General features: G+C 41.1%; 1 pseudogene; it reads right to left on the bottom strand.

Moving 5' to 3' along the window:
* Window positions 1-510: 510 nt before the first annotated feature.
* On the bottom strand, window positions 511-994 carry LOC119519434 (annotated as a pseudogene).
* Window positions 995-8,219: the final 7,225 nt, after the last annotated feature.

Here is an 8,219-nt window from a genome sequence, read left to right as displayed (position 1 = left end):
CAGTGTTAACAAAACCTAGTAACACTTCAAAAATGTTTATGTTGCCTTTATAAACTCTTTAGTCATTGTGGACACTTGAATAAAGTATTTTTGTCATTTTTTAGATCTCTTAGTCCCTTCACTTTAAGTGTTTCTACTTACAGAGGTTCTTGACACCGTTCACTCCTCTCTCTGTCTCTGGAGTCTTCTGTATTGCATTCTCCTTCTCCTGACTAATTAGAAACCTAAAGAATCTTTCACATGCAGTTCTCTGACAGTTGAAAGAGGTAAGGGACTGTAATTGCATGACACTTTTTTTTTTTTGGTTGTTTAAGTTTTTATTTCATAATCATAAACTTAACTCTGCAATCCAGCTAGACTTGGAAGGGGGAGGATAATGTAGAACTCCAAGAATTGCAGTGAGAGCACAAAGATGATAGGTTACTGACAGCAGACCAGGGGATGTGGGACACTCTCCTGAGCTACAGAAAGAATGGTCTGGTGGTTAAGACAAAGCACAAATCAAATTTATTAGACCGGTGCATAGTCGGAAATGGTGATCTTCTTGCTGATCTTGCCATTCCTGGACCCAAAGTGCTCCATGGCTTCCACAATATTTGTGCCCTCTTTCACCTTGCTAAAAGACCATGTGCTTGCCATGCAACCATTCAGTCTTAGCAGTGCAGATGAAAAAGTGGGAGCCATTTGTGTTTGGTCCAGCCTTGGCCATGGACAAGACACCAGGACCTGTGTGCTTCCGGATGAAGTTCTCATCATCAAACTTATCCCAGAAGACGGACTTGCCACCAGTGCTGTTATGGCGTGTGAAGTCACCATCCTGGCACATAAACCCAGGAATAATTCTGTGAAAGCAAGAACCCTTATAACCAAATCCTTTCTCCCCAGTGCTCAGAGCATGAAAATTTTCTGCTGTCTTGGGGATTTTTTCTGCAAACAGCTCAAAGGAGACGCAGCCATCGACAGCGATGTCAACGAACACGGCTGGGATGACCATGGCTGCGGGCGGGGGATTGCAGCAGCGGGCAGTGGCATCTGAAAGGCTTGAATTAAACTTTTTAAAGGAGGATGCCAGAGAGCGAGGTTCAGTCCTTGACTTCTGAGAATTGGGGCTGAGCGGAGGGGGCAGAGATGCAGGAATCTGAGAGGAAAGTGAAGCCACGGTTAATGTATGAAATCTTCATTGTGCAGTCTCATTCTGTTCTTGCAGTGTACTAACACCAGGTAAAATCAATCAACTCAGATTTCATTCTTATAGTTTTCTTTTATTCTATTAACATTTAAAAAGCCCTCTTAGTACACTACTAGTTAGATGTATATTCCCTGCACAGCACTTGTTAAATGGCCTTGCTTCCTTTCTGAAAGAATGTAGTCTAACATCAAGCCTCTCCTTGATGATGTTTAATACAGAAGAGAACTGCTATAATATTTAGAGTGAACAACTATATCATAAATATGCAACAGACATTATTTACAATACTATGCCTATTGAGATCCTTTGTCTTTAGAGATTTTTTTCAGCATTTAGAAATGTTGACAGTTGTGATTCACATAACCTGTCAGTTATGATTCACATAAAGAATCTTAGTGGAAATCAAAGGAAGAAAAGAATTACTCTCAATCCCACCATTGCAACAAATTAAAACTCTGTTCATTTTCCCCTGTTCCCTTCCAGGTCTGGCCTGTATATCTATCCAGTAATACTAGTACTGCTTCAGCTGCAAATAACTAAACATTAAAGGAATCACTGAAAAGTCTAGGTGCAAGCCTAGATTCCATGAGGTTTGACCCAGCAGCTCAAATTAAATCACCAAATACCAGGTTTCTTTCCTCTACTCTATTCTGCCTATCGAAGTGTTGGCTTTATCCTCAGGCTCCACAGGGTGACCTTGAGAAGTTCCAGGCCCTGCCAGCGTGGTAGCAATAAACAGCTGCAGAAGTTCGGGAACCCCATCCGTGCTCTTCGGAGAAGAGAGAATGGATGCTCAGCAACATACACAATTTATGCCTGATTCGTTTACATCATTGTAATCACAGCATAAAGTGATTTTATGTTCGGCTTTTAAACTCAATATTCTATAGAATTATTTTTCAATATGTTGGGCTCACAGTAAGCACACTTTCAGTGCTGTTAAATTTATGTCATTTTTAGTGATTTTGTCATCATTTCAACTTGAATGTGAAATGCTGTTGACACTAATGAAAAAATCTAGTAACAAGTCATTCAGATACTATGAGCAAATAAAATAAATCATCTGCAGGAAAGCTGGTGAATCATCATAACGATCATAACACATCTTTGGTGTGGTCAAGAGTTTAATGTCGTATTCATTTCCTGATTTATCTGTTTATTCAACAGACATTCAATGGGTGCCTGTGTGTGCCAGAGAGTGCTGGCAGTGGGGAAAACAAAGACAAATGAAACCTGTATCTGACCTCAAGGAGCACATGATTTTTATCTGCTTTTTTGCCAAAACTTATTCTGGGTTTTGTAATCTAGTTTTCTACATATTTTACTTTGATGTGGCAAAATTCAATAACAGTTTCAAGCTTTTTAGCTCTGATAAGTTTATTCCCTGGGACAGCAGATATTATTTCAATTTTCTAGAGATTGACTGTCAAGCCACAGGGCTGTAGTATCTGACTACAAAACAGATCTTCTTCCTCTATCTGTTTATATGCTCCCAGAGCTTAGTCATCAGCACATAATAATTCCTAAAGATATAAAAGACGATGACTAAACAGAGACACATACCATACTCCTGGATGCCAGACCTTCTCAAATTAACATATTGTTAAATGCAATTACAATCAGTCATCAAATGAATATTTTAATTATAAAATGAAGATATTTTAAATATTTTTGTGAAGAATATAAAATCAAATTTTAAAAAAAGAATGAGTGTAGATGAGCCCCTCACAAAAGTGTTAAGTGTGTTGTAAAACTATAATTAAAACAGAAGGATGAATTTTCCTTTCAAAAGAATTCCAAATAAGGCATATAGATACTCCCTCCTTTAAGAAGTGGAGCTTAATTATTACCCTCTCCTCTCCTAGGGTGGGCTAGACTTAGAAATTTTCTACTAAAGAATAGAGCACAGAAAAGGAAAATTAATATCTGCATAGCAGAGAAACCTGGGAAATGGCATCCTTAACAAAGTGATGAAAGTTAACATCCTCACTGGTGTCATGTGGAATCTTTTACCCCTGATGAAAACAGCACTTCATCTATGTGATATTCTTTCCCTGACTCCATAAACCCATCCAAATCATTAGAAAAACATCAGACCAAACAGATTGGGGGACATTTGTTCTAGTTTGCTAATGCTGAAGAATGCAAAACACCAGAGATGGATTGGCTTTTATAAAAAAAGGGGGGGTTTATTTGGTTACACAGTTACAGTCTTAAGGCCATAAAGTGTCCAAGGTAACACATCAGTAATCGGGTACCTTCACTGGAGGATGGCCAATGGCGTCCGGAAAACCTCTGTTAGCTGGGAAGGCACGTGGCTGGCGTCTGCTCCAAAGTTCTGGTTTCAAAATGCCTTTCTCCCAGGACGTTCCTCTCTAGCAAGCTTGCTTCTCTTCAAAACATCACTCCCAGCTGCACTCCCTTTTCCTCTCCTTGAGCCAGCACATTTATATGGCTCCACTGATCAAGGCCCACCCTGAATGTGTGGGGCCACACCTCCATGGGAGTATCCCACCAGAGTCACCTCCCACAGCTGGGTGGAGCACATCTCCATGCAAACAACCTAATCCAAACATTCCAACTTAATCCCCACTATTCTGTCTGCCCCACAAGATTGCATCAAAGAATATGTCTTTTTCTGGGGGACATAATACATTCAAACCGGCACAACATTCTACAGGATACCTGGCCAATATTCCTCAAAAATGTCAAGGTCATGAAAAACAAGGAAAGACTAAGCAACTGTCACTGACCAGAGAAGACTGAGGAAACGTGACAACTAAATGCAACGTGGTACCCTGGATTAGATTCTGAGACAGAATTAGGACATTAATGGAAAATCTGGTGAAACCCAAATAAAGTCTGATAGTTAGTCAACCAATTACTAATGTCAGTTTTGACAAATGTACCATGGAAATAATGTAAAATGTGAAAAACGGGGAAACTGAGTGGGGAATGTTCAAGGACTCTGTGTACTCTCTTCATAACTTTTCTGTAAACATAAAATTATTCCAAGATAACAAGTTTGTTTTTTAAAAAGCAGAGTGATGCCAGCATAAATACATTTAGACATATCAAGGAGACTGAAGAAATTTCCCAGAAATACACTCGTTAGTATTTAAGAATGTAATATAAGAAAAAGAAGGTATCACAAATCACTGGGGAATGTATACATTATTCAACAAATAAAGTGGGGTCACAGTTGTTCAGCAGTTTGAAATGAAATCCAATTTGACCCTTATTTTCACTTATTCATCCATAAATAATCTGTAAGTACATATTAATTGAGCACCTACTATTATGATAGGCATTTTGTTAGCTATTAGTGCTGCCCCTGCTGTCAAGGTGTTTACAATGAGTGGGAAATGAGACATGGAACACATAATTAGAAATATAATTATTGTAAAGTAAAATATTGAGTGCTTAAAAAGAGTTCTTAACCTATCCTAAGGCATCAAGGGAATTTTCACTGAGAAGTGACATTTAAGCTGACATTTAAAGGACATATAGGAATTATCCAGGTAACAAGGGGGTCAAGAATGTTCTAGGAAGAGAGAACAACCCAAGTAAAGACCTGAGGTTAGAGCAGACATGGCACAGACAAGAAAATGGGATAAGGCTGGTGCGGTTAGAGGACTGAGAAGGAGAGGGAAGTATGAGGTGATGCCAGAAAGTAGATAGGGCCCAACACGCAGGACCTTGAAGTCAATGGTGAGAGCTTCAATCCTTTCCTGAGAACAATGGGGAGCCACTGAAGTGTTTTCAGAAAGAGAGATCATAATCCCATTTACATTTTCAAAAGATGACTCTGTCTTCTGTGTGGAAACTGGTTAGAGAGGGGCAAAAAATGAGTAGGGGGAGTTATATTAGGAGGCTGTGGTCATAATTCAGAAGATAGACGATAGTCATAAATACTACCATGTCGCCAGGTAAACAGAAAAAAATGGATGGGCTGTAGGTGCATTTAGAGACAGAATCAATAGGATTTGGTATTGGAGTTGATATGGGAGTAAGGGAATTTGAGAATTCATGAACAGCTCTTAGCTGTTTGGCTTGAGCACTGGCTGCTGATACTATTTTCTAAGATGGAGAACAATAAAGGAGAAGCACATTTGGAGTGGGGGGAGATGAGATCAATTTTAAATGTCTAGAATTGAAAAGAAAATGCTCACATGCAGATACATTTGAGCACAATAGGCATATATATCTTCACTGGATTCATGAAATTAAATGAAATGACCTAAGGAAAGAGGGTAGTGAAGCAAGAAAAGACAGGAGTTGAGGAAACAGTCCTAAGGAATCCTAAATTGGATGTTGACTAGCAGGCCTAAGAGAGAGAAGCAGCAGCCAGAGATGTACAAGGAACTCCAAAAGAGAACAGCAACATGGATGCCAAGAACAAAAACTGTTAATTGCTGCTAAAGGTTGAAATGTCCCTTGGATTTAGAGCATGGAGGTAATTGGTAAACTTAGTAAGAGAATTGGAATGATTGGGGTGAAAGCCAGATTGAAGTGGTTTAAAGAGGGCCAAGGGATATTATTTCTGGTTTGAAGGGGAAGAATGGCCACTTGCAGCAGTCTCCTAAAAATAGAGAACACTCCTTTTACCCAGGAGTTGAGAAATGCATTGGTGAGGAGAGAACCAGCATCTTTGAAAGGCTCCTGGTGACCATTCTATGCAAGTCAGAAATGATAGTAGCGATGCCACCATTGAAATGGGCTCCCTGAAATCAGTGTGGTCTTTAAGATCCCAGAGTAGCAGAGGCCAAATAGAGCACTTTACTGTCAGAGAAAAGGTGGGCATGGTTATACCATAATGGGCAACAGGCCAAAGCAGTAATTAGAATGGTTTAATCTGCAGAGATCTTTGACACTGTCTATTTGGCAATGGTGTCCCTAGAACTGAAAATAGATTGGCAGACCACTAAAGTCTTTCTTGATTTGCATAAGCAAAAAAAATTCTAGGTCTGGTAAACAGAGACCTGACTCAAGTAACCACACTAGATTCAGTACTCAGTCAAGTGTCCTTAAATGAAGGGGAAGCTGGATCCCCTTGAGGGAGGACCCTATTAAACTTCTAAAAATGCAGACCATGAAGTTTTCTCCCTAGTCTTCCCCAAAGGGACATGCAGCCATTTACTGGGGTGACTGCACTGGGGAAAGGGAAATACCAACTTTTCAGGAATTAAGGACATTATCTATGAACTGATGCTAATGCTTGAGAATCCAAAGTGCTACAGTGGTATCTACAGTCATAGTAGGAGCTTCTGGAAGTCAGGTGATCAGTGGACTCTGGTCAAGGGTACACCTCACAGTAAACTTAATCAATAGGCTCTGTGGGTTCCTGAACACACTCTGTGGTTATTTTTCAAGCTCTGAAATGCATACTAAGAAGAGATTTTCTCAGCAACACCAGAACTCCATATTGGATCCCTAATTCCAGGAATGATGGCTATTATGGTAGGAAGAGTCAAATGGAAGCCTCTAAAACTGCCTCTCCCTATCAAAATAGTAAATCAAACTGATAGCACATTCTATCCTCAAAAGCTTGAAAGATGCAGGGGTGGTGACTTACTATCAAATTGCCATTCAATCCATCTTTTTTGTTTGTTCAGAAGATGGATAGATCTTGAAGAATGAAGTAGAAAATCATAAGCTTAATCAGATAGAGACTCTAAATGCAGCTGCTATGCTAGATGTGCTTACTTTATTAGAACAAATCAACATTTTTTGCTGTTTGTTAAGCAATATTTGATTCAACATTTGCTCCAGTAGCTTGTATGCAGCCATTGGTTTGGTGGATACCTCTCTGTCTCTTACACTCTCTCTCTCTTTCTCTCTTATGTGTGCATGTGTGTGTGTGTTTGTGTGTGTTAGTAAAGACAACCAGAGACAATGTCCTTTCTCCTGACAGAGACAGGCAGAAACAGAAGTACACTATCAATTTCTTGCCTTAAGGTTATGTTGACTCTCCAACTCTATCATAATCTAGATTGTAGAGACTTTGATCATATCACCTTTCCATGGGACATCATGCTGGTTCACTATGTTGACAACATCCTGCTGATTGGCCCTAATTAACAAGGAGTAGCATGGCAAATACCCTAGATGCCTTTGTAAGACACACATGCCAAAGAATGGGAATAAATATCATTAAAAAAAATAAAAATAAAAACAATAATGGAGGAGGAACCTAAGATGGCAGCTAGGTGAGACAGGGCAAAAAAAATACCTCCATGAAAAATGCTAGATAAAAACCAGAAAGTGACCCAGAACACCACTTCCAGAGTAGCACCAGCGGACAAGGTCTGCTAAATCTACAGGGACCGTGCATTTGGTGAAACCAGGAGTCTGCATTCTGAAACGAGTGAGTGAGTCGGCTGAAAGTCCCTCGGCCATGCTGCAGTGTGGGGAAACGGTGGATTGGCATTTGGAGATGGACTAGTTCTTTGAAAAAAAAAAAACAAAAACCCGGGAGCAGCTGCAGATAAGACGGGGAGAGTCCCACAGTGAAGCACGGCAGGAGCGGGCTGGGCTAACACCTCCGTGTCTGGCATGAAGGATACCCATTCCCACACCCACTGCTGATTCTCTTGGGCCCAGGGAAGCAAAGGGGAGCCAAAAGGAAAAAAAATGTGCGACTTGCAGCCATCTGCCCGGCGGGTGGGGGCACTCCTGCCCGGGGCCAAACCCCAAGCACAGAGCCGCGCCAAGAAACCCAGTGTGACAGGGAGTCTTTCTGCAGCACCGTGCACATGCCACAATATTCACCATGGACAGTGGCCTTTAATACACCCACGGCTGATTGTCCCGGAGCTGGGAGGGCGGAGCTGTGCAGAAAGGGGGAAGTTAACGCATCCCATTCAACCATCTTTGAAGTGGGCTGGGAATGCCCCTGCACAGCCTGGCATCCCAGGGCTTCCCTGGAGACCAGCGCACACTTGTGACATGGCACAGCCCCCCCTCCCTCAGCAGAGGTCCTGGAAGAGCGCAGCAGGGAAGGGGGAACCACTCGGAAATCCCAGGGAAC

The sequence above is a fragment of the Choloepus didactylus genome, chromosome 2, assembly GCF_015220235.1.
Source record: "Choloepus didactylus isolate mChoDid1 chromosome 2, mChoDid1.pri, whole genome shotgun sequence".
NCBI classification, from domain to species: domain Eukaryota; kingdom Metazoa; phylum Chordata; class Mammalia; order Pilosa; family Megalonychidae; genus Choloepus; species Choloepus didactylus.
The sequence above is the reverse complement of the archived record's forward strand: the minus strand, read 5'-3'. Positions and strand labels throughout refer to the sequence as shown.